General features: G+C 41.0%; 1 protein-coding gene and 1 non-coding gene across 2 annotated transcripts in view; both read right to left on the bottom strand.

Annotated features, from left to right (window-relative positions):
- The window catches only part of LOC114641919 (frizzled-6), a 198,822-nt gene that overhangs the window by 59,429 nt on the left and 121,296 nt on the right, over nucleotides 1-18,097 (bottom strand). The gene's annotated exons all lie outside the window — the stretch shown is intronic.
- LOC114641922 (U1 spliceosomal RNA) lies at nucleotides 3,667-3,830 on the bottom strand. Its single transcript, XR_003714394.1, has one exon. It is a non-coding gene; the product is annotated as a U1 spliceosomal RNA (small nuclear RNA).

Raw genomic sequence — 18,097 nt, 5'->3', positions numbered from 1 at the left:
CTCCTGTACTTCCCCATTCCATCACCAGGTTTCCTTTTCCTCCTTCCTTGGTCCAGATGTCACACCAGGCACCCTTCTTGCTGACAACCCTTACTACTTCTGTTGTAGTTGCCCAGCTGTCTGGTAACTCTTCACTGTCACCCAGTGCCTGTCTCACCTCCTTCCTAAAATCAACCTTGCAGTCTTCCTTTTTCAACTTCCACCATTTAATACTTGTCTCTGCCTTTACTCTCCTCCTCTTCTTGATCTCCAACGTCATTCTACAGACCACCATCCTATGCTGCCTAACTACACGTTCTCCTGCCACCACTTTGAAGTCTTCAATCTCCACCAGATAGGCCATCCTGCACATATAGTTCAAGTTCAAAGTTTATTGTCATGTGCACAGTAAGGAAACATGTTTCCCTGTACAATGAAATTCTTTCTTTACTATCCAATGCTGTGCAATGGTTAACACAAAATGCCAATGGTTAACAAACCAACGTATAAAGATAAACATAAATAATAAGTAGCAAACAGATAATAAGTAACACAGGCAGCATAAAGTATAAAAACAGAATAGAAGTATAAAGTGTAATGTGCAGGTAAGTGTGTGATAGACAAGTCAAATACAGTTGTGTGAGGTAGATAGAATGAGGTGAACTATGGTTATAAACTGCAGTCAGTTATTTAGGAGTCTAATGGCCTTGGGAAAGAAAGAGTTCTTTAGCCTGGAAGTCCTGCATTTCATTTTTCTATATGTCCTGCCTGAGGGTAGAAGTGTGAACAGTTCGTGTTGGGGGTGGGTGGGGTCCTCAAGGATTGAGGCAGTTCTCCTTCAGACTCTGCAGTTGTAGATGCTATGCAGAGAGGGCAGTGGGGTCCTGGTGATCTTCTCAGCAGTCTTTACCAGTCTCTGCAGGCGTCTGCGGTCCATAGCAGTAGTGTTGCCGTACCACACGGTGATGCAGCTGGTCAAGATGCTCTCAACAATGCAGCTATAAAAGTTGCCAAGGATCTTAGTCATCATACCAAACTTCCTCAGCCTCCACAGAAAGTACAACCGCTGTTGAGCCCTCTTGACCAGCTGTGCGGTGTTAAGTGTCCAAGTGAAGTCCTCACTGATGTAGAGGCCCAGGTATTTAATGCTGCTCACCCTCCCCACTTTAAGTCCTCGGATGAACAGTGGCCGGTGAGGTCACCTCTCCTTCCTCATGTCCACTATCATCTCCTTCGTCTTGTCTGTGTTGAGGGTGAGGTTGTTGTCCTCACACCATCACATCAGACTGCCCACCTCCCTCCTGTAGGCCGCCTCATCCCCACCAGTAATGCGTCCTATCACTGCGGTGTCGTCTGTGAACTTTAGGATAATTTTATCTTTGTGGGAGGCGACATAGTCATAGGTGAACAGGGTGTAGAGGATGGGGCTGAGGATCCATCCCTGTGTTTGTGATAATGGTGACTTAAATCCTATTACCAATCCTGACAGACTGGGGCCTGCCAATCAGAAAGTCTAGGAGCTAGTCACAGAGGGTGGGGTGCAGGCCAAGTGCAGACAGTTTATGGGTGAGTTTATGGGGGATAACCATGTTAAAGGTGGAGCTGTAGTCAACAAAGAGCATCCTGATGTAGGGGTCTTTGTTTTCCAGTTGGGAGAGGGAATAATGTAGTGCGGCCGCGATGGCATCTGAGGTGGACCTGTTGGGCCGGTAGGCATACTGCAGGGGGTCCATGGTGTCCGGTATGCTGTTTTGAATGTGGGCCAGCACCACTCTCTCAAAACACTTCATGATGATTGGAGTGAGTGCTACCGGCCTGTAATTATTCAGGCAGGTGGGTGGGCTTTTTTTTAGCAAGGGGGACGATGATCGTAGTCTTAAAGCAGGACGAAATGATGCTCTGACTGAGGGAAAGGTTCAAGATGGAGAAGAGAACATCAGCCAGCTCATTGGCACATGCTCTAAGAGCTCACCCAGGGATGATGTCTGGTCCAGCTGCCTTACGGAGGTTGTTCTTCCTTAGTGCTTTGTGTACCGGACCTGAAGCGACCGTTTTGGGGTTGGATGGTCCAGGTGTGTGTGCCTCCACTCTGTGCTGTTGCTGGATGTTCCAAAGTGGGTGTAGAAAGTGTTGAGATCATCAGGCAGACTGTCTGTGGAGTTGATTGTGCTGGTGGTGGTCCTATAGTCTGTGATGTGCTGAAGGCCCTGCCACATACTCTCAGAGTCAGTAGTAGAATAGCAGCCCTCCAGCTTCTCTCTGTACTGCCTCTTGGCTGCTGTGATGGTTTTTCTTAGTCCGTACTTCGCAGCTTTGTACTCCGTCTCAGTGCCTGATCTAAATCCAAGAGAGCTGGCACGCAGCATGTGGCATACTTGACTGTTTATCCAGGGCTTCTCGTTGGGGAACCTCCTGACTGGTGTTTTGGGCACGATGTTGTCAATACAGGTGCTAATGTACCCAGTCACGTACTCAGCATAGTCCTGTATGCTGACAGAAGAGTCCTCCAGAGTGGCTGCAACCCTAAACACGTCCCAGTCTGTCTTAGCGAAACAGTCCTGCAGGGTGCTCTCAGTCCCTGGGGTCCAAAGTTTACTTGCTTAATAATAGGGTTTGTTTGTTTCAGCCTTTGTCTGTAGGCTGGGTACAGGAACAGAGAGATGTAATCCAAGAGTCCGAAGTGGGGGCAGGGTGCAGCCCTGTATGCACCGCGTATGCTGCTGTAAACATGATCCAGTGTATTCTTCTCATGGGTGGGAATGTTCACGTGTTGGTGGTATTTAGGACGTACAGTCCGTAAATTGCACCGACTAAAGTCACCAGCTGCGATAAAAACAGCATCGGGATGATGTCATGGAGTTTGCCGAGTGCTGCCGTGGAGTTAGCTGGGGGGGGGTGGGGGGTTAAGGGGTTGATGTAAACAGCGGCCAAAAACACAGCAGTGAATTCCCTTGGTAGATAACAGGATCGGCATTTCAGCAGTAAAAACTCCCCATCTTGTGAGCAGTGCTTATAAACAGTCCGTACGTCTCCACACCACGAGTTGTTAAAAAACACACATACACTCCTCCCTTTAGCCTTACCGGAGGCTGCGGTGTGGTCTCCTCAGTGCACGGAGTGTGTCTGTAGCTTAAAGGCGCATTCTGGAACTTTGTCCGAAAGCCAGGTCTCTGTGAAAGTTTCACTGCAGCACTCTCTTATTTCCCGTTGCGCTGTAATCCTGGCTCTTAGCTCATCCAGTTTGTTTTCCAGAGACCGCACGTTGGCTAGCAAGAGGGTGGTTAGCAGTGGTCGACTAGCGCAGGCTTTCAGCCTAGTGTGGAGCACTCCCCTCTATTGCTTCACTTGTGTCGCTGTCTCCAGAGCACTCTCCTGGGGTCAGCTTGGTCACTTGAGCTCGGTGCTACGGGGTCTTCCTGGGTGTGGTCGTGGTGTTGGCTGCAGGAGCAAACAATGAATTGTAGCTCAGATGGCATAAAACCGGTAAATTTCTGGGGACTGTGTGAGTTAGCAATGTCCAGCAATGCCTGTCTGCTGTATGATAGTAGTGCAAAGCATTTGTACACTGTAGAGAAGGCGAAAAACAAAAACACAAACCAAAACAAAAAATGGCATGGAGCGCAGCGAGCAAACACGTCTGCCACGGAGGGCGCCATGCTAGAAACAATTAAAAAAAAAAAAAAAAATCAGGGGAGAGTGCAAACACAGGCTCCCACTACCACAAATTATGCAGTTGAGTTTCCTGCATTTGGTGAAATCGCAGGGGTCAGCACATCTGGAGTCCAATAGATGAGCCTCGCCCTGGGAGAACCACCTTGGTAATCATGGTATCTCCCCTGCCAGGTAAGATGTACCTGTGTACATCTTCCTCCACTCTTGTACATCACCCTATGTTCCTCCCTTTTCTTAAAATATGTATTCACCACAGCCATGTCCATCCTTTTTGCAAAATCCACTATAACCTGACCTTCTTCATTCCTCTCCTTGACACCATACCTGCCCATCACCTCCTCATCTCCTCTTTTCCCTTCACCAACATGCCCACTGAAATCTGCTCCAATTACCATTCTCTGTCCCTTGGGTACACTGTCCATCACTTCATTCATAATGATCACTCTGTCTGACACTCTTTTCACCTCCAAAATACTCTTGACATACTATTCCTTCATTTCTCCTCCCATCCACACCAAGGTAGAACAATCTGAATCCACCGCTGATCCACCTGGCCTTACTCCAACTGAGAGATAATGGTGTGGGGCTGTTTTTCAGGGTTTAGACTAGGCCCCTTACTTCCAGGAAGGGCAGTCTTAATGCTCCAGCATACCGAGACATTTTAGACAATGCTATGCTTCCAACTTTGTGGAAACAGTTTGGGGAAGGCCCTTTTCTTTTCCAGCATGACTGTGCCCCAGTGCACAAAGTCAGGTCCACAAAGACACGGTTGGATGTCTTCAGAGTGGAAGAACTTGACTGGCCCACACAGAACTCTGACCTCAATCCCACTGAACACCTTTGGGATGGACTACATCAATGCCTAACCTCACTCCAAATGCTTGTGAATCTCACTCCAAAATCTTGTTGAAAGGCTTCCAAGAAGAATGGAAGCTGTTATAGCTGCGAAGGGGGAACCAACTCCATATTAAAGTTTATATATTTGAACCATATATTATATAAAAATACAGGTGGAAATCCACTGCAACAAAATTCATGGGACCAAAAAAATATTTTGTTATAACCGAAATTCCGTCTGTACTGATAACCATTCTTACTCTTGGGAAGTAGGCCAACAATATCTAACCCAACCCTTTCAAAAGGAAGATCCAAAATAGGCATTTGAGAGAAGACAGCCATAGCAGGTCTATGAACAGAAACAACTTGACAGTTGGGGCAGGCTCTATAAAATTGCTCCACATTTTGGCCCATATTCAGCCAATAAAAGTGTTTCGAAATGCAATCCCTTGTCTTCTTTGTGCCGAGATGACCCCCAAAGACATGGGCGTTGACCGTCCCTTTATGCCCAGTCTAGACCATCATCTGTTCAATCAGCCCTCCCCTAATGCAATCAGAAATTACCTGATATAAGGAATCATCCTTAATCAAATAGTGTGGTGTTTTGAAATTTGGGCCCTCCCACAACATACAGAAAGCACTGTTTGTTACATGTGCTTATTTAAATGCAAAGTCTAAGCTGTCGTTGGCCCGTTGTAGTCTGGGAAACTCTGTTGCCGTGTCAGTCCCCACTTCCCCAGGGCCTGATGCAGCATACCGCTTTTCTCCAGTCATTGCTTCTCCATCTCTCAAAGCTGCTGTCTGGCTTGTGGAGTCTGAAGGTGCAAACGCCTGATGCAAACAGCCTTGCATTTGTCCTGGACTGTCAGATGACTATTGTTAAAAAAAAATTTCCGTAAACTAAAAATAATGAACAAAACCAAAATAAAAAACTAAAACTAAATGAAACTATTAAAGTAGCTGTAAAGACTAAGTGAAATAAAATAATTTACTAAAAATATTTGTAGTTTTCATTTTTTAATAACTATTCCTGCCGTTAGTCTTTAGCCCTTGTAACTTTTAACTCTAAAACAGAAAGTAATCTACCATGACCCTCCTGCACATAGTCATCCAGTAAAAGGCGGCTGGTGACAGAGGGCGGGTGTTTACACAGCACTTGTAGTGATAGAGCAAGCTGAACATGGGCGTGTAAAGTGAGTGAAATAGAAAGCAATTTACTGTGTTATAACAGTGACAGTTATTCCGGAGTGATAGTGAAAGCATGATAGATTCTGCTCCAAGTGTTAATGAAGAATACTAAAGTGATGATTTTGCTTTGAATGTGCTCGGTAACTTTCAAAGCTGATGTTCACTGGATCTCCAAGTGAGAAGACAGAGGTATTAAACACACAAGAGAGAAGTATTAAATACAGATAATTCCTTACAAAATTTCAGTCTGTTCATAAATGATGGCATGCTAGCTATAATTCAGATTGAGCCCAAGATACAGTATGTACACAGTAACTATTAAACAGCAGCACACACAAAGCCAATTCCAGGCTGCATATATGAGTCTGACATCCGTTATGATGAGCTGCTGCCTTTCTTTGCACTTCTTGTATATCAAGATGCATTTCAAATGCCTGAATCGGAATGTGCTAATCAACAAAACCTTTACAGTATGGACAGAAAAATCCCGAGTGAATAACGTTTCAGTTTATTTCTCAGGAGTCTGCATTTTGTTGACAATAATTCAACTGCCACTTCACACAGGAGAAATCCTTTTTGAAAATAAAACGGCACTGATCGAAAGATTGACAAGGTCAACATATACGATCAACATATTATTGCTGACCAATCACTTTTGCTTTAAAAAAGTCGTTTAACAACAAAGCAATACAAACCTTGTACAATTCCTGAGCTGGCAATGACTCTACTGAATTACAGGTAGGCCTGCCAACTGGTGAAAAACTAAACATACTAATACGTAAAATGTTAGAGCTTTAACTAACAAGGCGTTTTTTCTCAACGATCTTATTAGTGATAGAAAAATAGATTTTATTGAAATGTGGCTTAGCTCAGATGGCGCAGCTGTATTAATCGAATCTGCGCCTCCGGATTACAGTTTTACTCGTGCAGATCGCCAAGGAAAGAAAGGCGGTGGCTTGGAAAACATTTACTCAAACCGGTTAAAATGTAAAGATGTCAGTTTTGGTAAATTCAACTCCTTTGAGTATCTCGCTGTTGTTATTCATGGAGATTCTCATGTTCTAGTATTATCCGTGTATAGACCTCCTAAATTCAACGCGTCTTTCTTTGAGGAATTCTCTGACTTAATGTCAATTTTAATTACGAACTATGACACACTCTTAATAGTCGGCGACTTTAATTTTCATATAGATAATCAGTGTGACCAAAAAGTAAAAGAATTTATGAACCTCCTGGACTCTTTTGATTTGAGACAGCTCGTTAATCAGCCTACACATAAAGCAGGTCATACGTTAGACTTAGTGATTACTAAAGGACTAAAAGTTGATATAAAACAGGTCATTGATACGGGTCTATCAGACCATTTTCTTCTACTTTTTAATATAGAAATAATGATAGAAAACACTCATGAGAAGCATATTGTTAAAAAACGCTTCATTGACTCATCAGCAGCTTTAAAACTTACAAACATTCTAAGCAATCAGTCCGTTTATAGTGCCAACTATAATAGCGAGGATAATGTAAATAATAAGGTGGAAAGATTTAATACTAAGGTGAGAGCTGCTGTTGACATAGTTGCACCTGAAAAGACAGTTAAAAAATCTTCTAGCATTGTTATACCATGGAAGACCCAAAGAGTGTCTGATTTAAAGAGAACATGCCATAGAACTGAGCGTAAATGGAGGAAGACTAAACTAACTATCCACTATGAAATATGAAAAGTTAAAATAACAGAATACAATAACACAGTCCGTCTTGAGAGGCGCTGCTATTTCTCTAAGATTATAAATAACAATGCTAGTAATCCCAGAGTCTTATTCTTAACGATTGATCGTCTGTTAAACCTAAGTAACTCAAAGGAATGCCTCCTAAGTACTTCAAGTAAAACCTGTGAGGCTATCGCTGTATTTTTCAATCAAAAAATTAATGATATTCGAAATAACATAGTATATCTCCCCAACACTAAGGATCCTCCTAAACCCCAGTATTCCGTTATAAACAAATTGAACTCTTTCACTAGGATAGATTTACCTGATTTACATAAAATAATTTCTCAAATGAAACCTTCCACCTGTGTCCTTGACCCAATACCAACAAATTTTTTCAAAGAAGTATTGGGCGTGCTAATTGATAATGTTCTTGACATAGTAAATTCGTCATTAGATACGGGGGTCTTCCCAGACTGTCTTAAGACTGCTGTAGTTAAACCTCTACTTAAGAAAAATAACCTCGACCCCTCTGCTCTTGAAAATTATAGACCCATCTCTATCCTGCCTTTCTTAAGTAAAATTCTAGAGAAGGCAGTCATTATGCAGTTAAATGAGCACCTTAATAAACATGCTATTCTTGATAAATTTCAGTCAGGTTTTAGAACAAATCACAGCATAGAAACTGCACTCGTTAAAGTAGTAAATGATTTGCGGGTAAATGCAGACAGAGGCCATTTATCTGTTCTCATCCTCTTTGATCTGAGTGCCGCATTTGACACCATTGATCATAATATTCTTAAAAATCGCCTTAGTCAGTGGGTGGGCCTCTCTGGCAGTGTCTTAAATTGGTTTGAATCCTACCTGGCAGGGAGAAAATTCTTTGTTAGTTGTGGTAATTACAACTCAAAGACACGATATCCTATATGGTGTTCCACAAGGCTCTATCCTGGGTCCGCTGCTCTTCTCAATCTACATGCTTCCATTAGGTCAGATTATCTCAGGGCACAACGTGAGCTACCACAGCTATGCTGATGACACACAACTGTATTTATCAATTGCACCTGATGACCCCAAATCTCTTGATTCACTAACACAATGTCTGACTTGTATTTCAGAATGGATGAATAGTAACTTTATCAAGTTAAATAAAGAGAAAACTGAAATCTTAGTGATTGGCAATAATGGATACAATGAGGCTATTAGAAATAAACTGGAAGCATTAGGATTAAAAGTCAAAACGGAGGTAAAAAGCTTAGGGGTAACTGTTGACTGTAATCTAAATTTTAAATCGCATATTAATCAGATCACTAGGACAGCATTTTTTCACTTAAGAAACATAGCAAAAGTTAGACCTCTTATATCACTGAAAGATGCTGAGAAATTAGTTCACGCGTTTCTTTTCAGTCGACTAGATTACTGTAACGCAATCCTCTCAGGACTACCCAAAAAAGACATAAATCGTTTGCAACTAGTGCAGAATGCAGCTGCTAGAATCCTTACCAGGAAAAGAAAATCCGAGCACATCTCTCCAGTTTTGATGTCACTACACTGGTTACCTGTGTCATTCAGGATTGACTTTAAAATTTTGCTTATGGTTTATAAAGCCTTAAATAATCTCGCCCCATCCTATATATCGGAATGTCTGACGTCTTATATTCCAAATCGCAACCTCAGATCCTCAACTGAGTGTCTCCTTAGAATTCCAAGAGCAAAACTTAAAAGAAGTGGTGAGGCGGCCTTCTGCTGTTATGCACCTAAAATCTGGAATAGCCTGCCAGTAGGAATTTGCCAGGCTAATACAGTGGAGCACTTTAAAAAACTGCTGAAAACACATTACTTTAACATGGCCTTCTCATAACTTCACTGTAATTTAATCCTGATACTCTGTATATCCAATTCATTATAATAACTATTCATGGTGGCTCTAAAATCTGTATTAACCCCTACTCTCTCTTCTGTTTCCTTTTCCAGTGTCCTTTTGGTGGTGTCTTGCGCCACCACCATCTACTCTATTAATTTATTTTTTAAATTGTATTTTTGGAAACTGTTCTGAGGACATATGGAAGTAAGAATTTCATTGTGCTACTTACTCATAACAATAAAGTAGACTTGACTAGTGTCACAGTCCAAAAGTTTGTTTTAAAAAATATTTAGTAAAAGTTAAAGGCAAATAATGCACACAAGAATAAAGAAGAAAATAGTTATACACGTAGAATAAAAGGCAAAAAAAAGGAAAAATGTATCTTCTATAAACTTAGCTTTTCTTGAAAAACTTTAGTTATTTCTATACTTAAAGGTTCTTAATTTCTTCTTCTGTGTGCCTTAAGCGTATAGTATGATACTTAAATAAACAAGTTTTCTTTACGTGTTACTTCACACATTCAAAGAGCCCGTAGGCCATCAAGCACGGTCACGTGCACCAGCACGATCACGAGCATGGTTAAAAACTGTATGCCTCTACACCTTACACATGGCAAGGCTGTCACTAACTCCACCACCATCTACTCTAAGTACCATGATGTTCCAACAATGATGGATGGATTAAAAGCTAGAAGTCTGTATGACCATCAGCATCAAGTGACTCCGTGAGAACCCTAACTACAAAGAGGACTATTTCATTTATGTTAGGTAGAATGCCCAAAGGGGACTGGGCGGTCACGTGGCCTGGAACCCCTACAGATTTTATTTTTTTCTCCAGCTTTCTGGAGTTTTTTTTTGTTTTTTCTGTCCACCCTGGCCATCGGACCTTACTCCTTTTCTATGTTAACTAATGTTGTCTTATTTTAATTTCTTATTTTGTCTTTTATTTTTCTTTTCTTCATTATGTAAAGCACTTTGAGCTACTTTTTGTATGAAAATGTGCTATATAAATAAATGTTGTTGTTGTTGTTTTTAAATTTACATTCACAGCCCAAAATACACGATATTGTGAAAATAATCGAGTAGCAGAATTATGTTTTAAAATAATTGTCCCCCTTTTTCGATTTTTTTCTCTATCTCAAGATAGATAGTTGAAATATCATATTCATTTTGTTCTTAACATCAGCCATATCATACATATTGCATACCAGGGATTTTTCCTGCCTTGCATCCCAAAGCTGCTCAGTTAGGCTCCAGGGTTCCTCTGATCCTGCTCTGGGATAAGCGGGCTTAGAAAATGTTTGCTCCTAATTTCAGATGCTGTTTCTGTTGTTTTGTGGCGGTCCATACACCTATTGCCTGATCTTACTCTGCTCATTAAGGGTTTATTGTTCTTATGCATGGGCTATTCAAGTCTCACTACCCCTAACCTTAACACTACATGCTTGCTTCCCTCAGTAGATCTAGGTGGTCTGCCCACTGATTCAAGCCTAAGAGCCCTGTTCTTCCTAAGCCCCCATGATTTTCATGATCACACCTATCAAAACACAGTAGAATCTATTTTCTGATTTCTGATATCTTTTCAGGCCTGGAGGTGGAAAAATTCTGTCTAGAAATTGTATGTTCCTGGAATAAGAGATCAATATGGCTGGTAGAAAATAACAAAGCCTAGTATTGGAGATTTTTGAATGTAATATTGAAAGCATTCATTATAAGCACATTGCCTTGGAGCAGGATATGTTGTGTGCTGTAGACACTTAGAAAAAAAAAAACACTTAAACCTTAAAATTTCACATAAATTTCATTAGTAATTGGAACATTCTGGTCAAGAAAAGGAAAACATGAAAAGTAGCAGCAGTCAGCTCACATTTGTTCAGCACAAATTACATAGAAAATATTTTAAAAAATCTAAAATTATATAACATTGTTCATATTCAGTATCTGGTTTTGATTATACTTGTTTTAATTCGACAAAAACAAAACCAGATTAAAACATTAAACTCATATCAAATCCAAACCTGTTAAGTTTACAGTTCTGCCTAATTGTGACACAAAACTGAACTCCGTAGTAGCTCTTTAACCACACCATAATTACCACAACTAAAACTGAAACTAATAGATATACAAATAAAATAGAAAAGTCTTTGTGAAATAAAAAGTAAATTAAATCCAAAGATACATGATGAAGGAAAACTAAAACTAAACTGAATTTCCAAGTAAGGTCAGAAAAAATATAGAAATAAAAACTAATATAAAAAGGCAAAACTATAATAACCTTAATGAGAGATCATCCCCTACCTCACTGGACAAATCAGATTCAATCTCTAAGCTGGCTTCTTAACCAACATTGTCAGCAGCGTGCCCATCCCTCTAGTACATTTATATTACAGAAAGAGGTGCTCTGCAGGTGGCTAGGATGTGTGGGAAGAGGGCATTCCTGTTCCTTATTAAAAGAGGCCAGGGTGCAGTATCTGATATGGCAGTCCAAACTTTAAAGGTTCTCCCATTAAATTTCAGAGGGAGTAACATAGTCTCAAATTCTTTAACGTCTCCATGAACACAGCAAACATTCACCCAGTCCGTCTTTGAGTAGGGAATCGGCCTAAGCAAGTAATGGCGGACTATGCAGAGGTCACTATTTGAGCCCAACAGGGCTGGGATTTCGCGTCAAGTGAACTTAACAGAGTCACTAAAATTGTCTGTCTAAAACACCCCGGGGAAAATCTGCGACCTACATACCTGGGCCAGACTGAAATCTATGGACTGTGCAGGTGAAGAATGGCACTTCCAAACCTGATGCCCAGGTTGATCACAGCGAAACCACCTGCATTTAATCTCAGCTGTGGAGTTCCTGCAATAGCGCCTTTTACCTGTGGCGTCAATTTGTGTGCCCCCAGCAGTGGCATCAGCGACTCTAGGAGCTTGGGTCTGAGCAGGAGAAACCAAGGCAGAGAGTGGCAGCAGACATTGTCCTGAGGAAAGGCAAAGATGAGGTGGAGGCTGCAACCTGTAGCTTCGGTGATTGGCCATTGGGCAGGGACACAATTGTTGGGTCGAAGTTGGTGCCAAGTTAAGATAGCCCCATTATTACCATGTGGCCTGGGTGCCTTCCAGTCTGCGAGTCAGGTCTAGCAGTGAGTGGACATTGTGCAGGAGCATCTCATCACAAAGGTTTTCGTTTATCCCTGACAATACTACATCAATAGCGAGCTTTTCTACAATGCGCTCAAAGGTGTCTCCACAAAACCAGCTTTGTATCAGGTTCACAAAGTCCTGTACCTCTCCCCAGATGGAGTGATCCGGATCAATCTGCCACAGCCAAAAACTGCCATCTCTTGGCCAAAGGGCTGATGGTCATACGGAGGAGGGTCTGTTCCTTCAGGAAGTCATAATCATTAAGCCTTTCATGAGGAAGGTTTTGCATGACCTGTAGGGCCTCCTCAGTCAAAATGGGGGCCAAAATAGCTGCCCATCCTCTCTTGTCCCAGCACATCATTGATGCCGTTCGTTCAAAACAGAATAGGAAACAGTCTGGGTCATCCAAAGGAGCCATCTTCACCAGCACATCACTGGAACAGGCAAGGGCAGGGGCGCCAGCAGGAGCCTCATCTGGCTCTGGTGTGAGCGGAGCATCATGCGTCTATTGAGGATCCATTGGTGCAAGACCCCACTCCTGGGACCATGTGACATGTGAGTCACTGTCTTGCACCCGAGAGAAAACAGTAAGTCCAATAATTTCAAGAAAACCAACTTTAATCCAATCATAACAGGAACAGTCAGGGTATTTACTCAAACGGAAGCTACCATTTCAATACAAACATACACAGCAAACAAGCAGTGACGGGGACAGATCAGACGTAGGGTTAGAATGTTCCCTGCATCAACCACCAAGACATGTTACACAGGGAGGATGCGAACTTGCAGTTGCATCAGTGGCACCGTGAACTCGCAATCTTCCCAGTGACAGAAAAGCAACCCTCAACAGACAAGCCAAAAGTCGTTTTGAGTAAATTTTTAAATTTCTCTTTCCTTAGAAATGTGCTCTCTTGTTGCATTCATAATTTCATTCACAGATTTGCTTTTTTGTCTTATAGGAATCCGCTGGCAACTGACTTAGTGATTGTAAACTGACTTGTTTCACTTTTCCTGTCATGCTACACGTCAAAAGAAGCAGCGGATTGTCTATTCAAACACTTTGTATATACTAGTGTGGCTGCTCTTGAGCTGTGCAAAAATGTTGCTTGTGTTGCCACCCTTTGCATCAATGTGCCACTGGCAAATTTCATATATTACATTAATTTGGTCAATGTGTGTAATTTACGAATTCTCTTCTTTGCTACCAGGGTGTATTTCTCCTCCTTCCGTTACTAATTGAGACAGAAGTAATGTTTTTGTTTTGTAAGCACACTTGTACACCCAACAATGAGAGCATGTTGTAAATTGTTGAGTTTACAGCCATGTTATTCCTCCGGGTCGGTCAGCTGAAACAGCAATATTTTATTAATAGAATTATGATTCACGCATAAGTGTAAAGGTAGTAAACAATCATTAAATACCATTAAAACTAAAAATCCTTATCACTGTGTGAAACCAATACCAGTATACTGGTATGGGCAATATGCCACACAGCACTAATTCAGGTTATCTGGAATGCCTGAATTAATTTAAAGATAAACTCTTTGTGAAATGAGCTTCAACTAACTGAACACTGCCTTTGAAGTCACATGCATCTTGTTAAATTTAATTACAAATGTGTAATTAGCAACTACACAGACAGAAGTGAACTGAAGTTTTCTTCAGATTATAAGTCTCACTCATTTAAATTCCAGTACATTCAACTAGAAGAGGATTCACTGATGTGGTTGAAGGACCATGCATCAGAGCTACCTTGTCAAAGTTGCCAGGAAGCTTTTATACATTCCAGAAACTATTGTAACACTAGATAAACATTTCTGTGCCAGTGGATACACTGTCTCCCATCACAGGTCACAGATTAAATTTGACAAAAGAAAATATGTTGTAATATTTAAATTTTAATTTACAATACATAAAACTGAATGATATAGGAGGTTAGGCCAAAAGTACTTTATTGGTTTATGAAGATATGTAAATTGCTGCTGTTCAATTGATTTGTTTATATTTGTGATCTCTTAATGATAGCAATTTCATACCTGAGAGGTTTATGTGGGTACTTTGACACTGTTAAAAATCTGCATTTTGCATGTTTATTTGTGGTTATTGCAAACTGTACTGTGCTCTTCATCTAAATTATTTGTGGTTTATTCTTGTAGATTTATAGAATCTAAGATTAAAACAACTGGTTTAAAACATCACAGCAAGTGAATTTTTGTTTTTAAATGTCAATAATTTATGTTCTGTATTAATACTAGCATAATACCCATGCTTCGCAGCAGCGAAGTACTGCTTTAAAATTTAAAATAATAAACTGAGGGAAAATATACCAATAATTATTTGTTAAGGATTTCTTTGTATACCATGTTGTCAGTTCGCCCCTCCGGTTGTAATATGACCAAGCTGTGCACTGCGCTTACTCTTGAGCATGCAATATATAGTTGGCCATGTCAAAAGCAAATCAAGAACGGCAAGACTGCATCAGCTGCAGAGCTCAGCTCGGAGCGAAATGAAGTGAATGAAATGAGGTGAATGGGAGGGGAGATGATCACGTGACTCCCCCACCCCCCTTAACTCTCCATCCCTCCACAAACACACAAAGACAGTCTCTCGGATCCCAACTCTCCTTTCGCACACCACGTCTACTAAACACTAAAAAACACTAAGTAGAAACACTAAAGGAAAAAATGCTACTCAGTAAGTAGCACATCTACTAAACAGTAAATCAGTAAAGGAGAATTGACTAAACACTAAGGAACAAGAACAGCAAGACCGCGTCAGCTGCGGAGCTCAGCTCGGAGCGAAATGAAGTGAATGAAATGAGGTGAATGGGAGGGGAGATGATCACGTGACTCCAACACCCGCCTTAACTCTCCATCCCTCCACAAACACACAAACACAGTCTCTCAGATCTCAACTCTCCTTTATATATATATATATATATATATATATATATATATATATATATATATATATAGATAGATAAAATATAGTGAACCTACTTCAATGTGCATTACAATTTTTTTTTGTTTTGTTTTTAATTACCACATTTTAACAGTACCATGTAGGGAAATTTTTATATCATCCTATCCCTAGTTGTCAAATTATAACATTCAAAAAAGTGCATTCCATGGACTTTGTAAATAAATAAAAAACTCACATAGGATTTTAAACCCAGTCCTAAAGACATTACAAAATAAAAATAAAAAATTCCTTTTGGCTGGAAGAGAACCCAAGGACTTTGAATAGGGTAACAATGCTGCATGCTCATTGGCTGGAAGTCTACATCAACTATTCACGGCTGACCTTCATGTATCAGGTAAGAATATTTTTTCTTAGTTGTCTACCAGCAATCCAATTTTGATGTTGACGTTGTTAAAAGAAAGTATTGCCTTTGACTGCTCCCTTTTCCTCCATTTTTGACTAAACTATATTAGTCTTGCTTACTCAAGGGAGAGGCTTTGAAAAAAAAGTTTTCTTCTGTGTCCTCAAGGCACAAGCGTCTTCTGTAGGCTCACTGTTTTTAAAATGGTTTGTGTTTTATTTTTCAGGTTTTAGTTTTACTTTTTTTAAAAGACATAACTCCTTCAAGATGACCCAAGCTATCCCCATCAAAAGGGAGAAAAAGGAAGGCTAATAAAAGTTCAAAATTAATTGACATATATGGAATAGATAGATAGATAGATACAGTGCACTGTACACATTTATGAAATTTAAATATCTCCAACTGAAAAGCACTGGCAACTTTGCAAACTCATCCATCTTAAAACAAACAAACATTCTGCTTGAGTTCAATTAAAAAATTGTTTACCGTTTCAATTTTACCTTAAGATCTGTCACTTCAACTTCTACATTCTATCTTTTACTCATTTGACTGCCACTCATGACAACACAACAGTGAAACACCTACAGTTATGCACGGTAAAGAAAATATATCTCGCTGCATGACATGGGAGTGGTCTGGGTGAGATTGTAAGTGGGGTTGAATGGCCGAGTGTTACCATATAAGGAAGGTATGACATTATCTGTGTATTTATATATAATAATATTCTTTATTCAATCTTCTTTTTCTTTTGGCGGCTCCCGTTAGGGGCCGCCACAGCGGATCATCTTCTTCCATATCTTTCTATCCTCTGCATCCTGTTCTGTTACAACCATCACCTGTATGTCCTCTCTCACCACATCCATAAACCTTCTCTTAGGCCTTCCTGTTTTTCTCTTGCCTGGCAGCTCTATCCTTAGCACCCTTCTCCCAATATACTCAGCATCTCTCTTCTGCACATGTCCAAACCAGTGCAATCTCGCCTCTCTGACTTTGTCTCCAAACCGTCCAACTTGTGCTGACCCTCTAATGTTCTCATTTCTAATCCTATCCATCGTCGTCACACCCAATGCAAATCTTAGCATCTTTAACTCTGCTACCTCCAGCTCTGTCTCCTGCTTTCTAGTCAGTGACACCGTCTCCAACCCATATAACATAGCTGGTCTCATTACCGTCCTGTAGACCTTCCCTTTCAGTCTTGCTGATATCCTTCTGTCTCAAATTACTCCTGACACTCTTCTCCACCCATTCCACCCTGCCTGCACTCTCTTTTTGACCTCTCTTCCACAATCCCCATTGCTCTGTACTGTTGATCCCAAGTATTTAAACTCATCCAAGTTCGCCAACTCTAATCCTTGCATCCTCACCATTCCACTGACCTCCCTATCATTTACACACATGTATTCTGTCTTGTTCCTACTGACCTTCATTCTTCTCCTCTCTAGAGCCTTATTTCCACCTCTCCAGGGTTTCCTCAACCTGCTCCCTACTATCACTACAGATCACAATGTCATCAGCAAACATAATAGTCCATGGGGACTCCTGTCTAATCTCGTCTGTCAACCTGTCCATCACCATTGCAAACAAGAAAAGGCTCAGAGCTGATCCCTGATGTAATCCCACCTCCACCTTGAATGCATCCATCACTCCCACGATAGACCTCACCACAGTCACACTTCCCTCGTACATATCCTGTACAACTCTTACATACTTCTCTGCCACTTCCGACTTCCTCATACAATACGAGAACTCCTCTCAAGGTACCCTGCCATATGCTTTCTCCAGGTCCACAAAGATGCAATACATCTACTTCTGGCCTTCTCTATACTTCTCCATCAACACCCTCAGAGCAAACATCACTTCTGTGGTGCTCTTTCTTGGCAGGAAACCATACTACTGCTCTCTAATCATCACCTCACTTCTTAACCTAGCTTCCACTACTGTTTCCCATAACTTCATGCTGTGGCTCATCAATTTTATCCCCCTGTAGTTACTATAGTCCTGCACATCCCCCTTATTCTTAAATATCAGCACCAGTACCCTTTCTCCACTCCTCAGGCATCCTCTCAATTTCTAAGATTCCATTAAACAATCTGGTTAAAAACTCCACTGCCATCTCTCCTAAACACCTCTATGCTTCCACAGGTATGTCATCTGGACCAACGGCTTTCCATTTTTCATCCTCTTCATAGCTGTCTTTACTTCCTCCTTGGTAATCCATTGCACTTCCTGATTCACTATCTCCACATCATCCAACCTCTTCTCTCTTTTGTTCTCTTCATTCATCAGCCTCTCAAAGTATTCTTTCCATCTGCTCAACACAAGCTCCTCACTTGTGAGTACATTTCCAACTTTACTCTTTATCATCCTAACCTGCTGCACATCTTTCCCAGCTCGG

This window comes from Erpetoichthys calabaricus, chromosome 13 (genome assembly GCF_900747795.2).
Source record: "Erpetoichthys calabaricus chromosome 13, fErpCal1.3, whole genome shotgun sequence".
Taxonomy (NCBI): domain Eukaryota; kingdom Metazoa; phylum Chordata; class Cladistia; order Polypteriformes; family Polypteridae; genus Erpetoichthys; species Erpetoichthys calabaricus.
The sequence above is the reverse complement of the archived record's forward strand: the minus strand, read 5'-3'. Positions and strand labels throughout refer to the sequence as shown.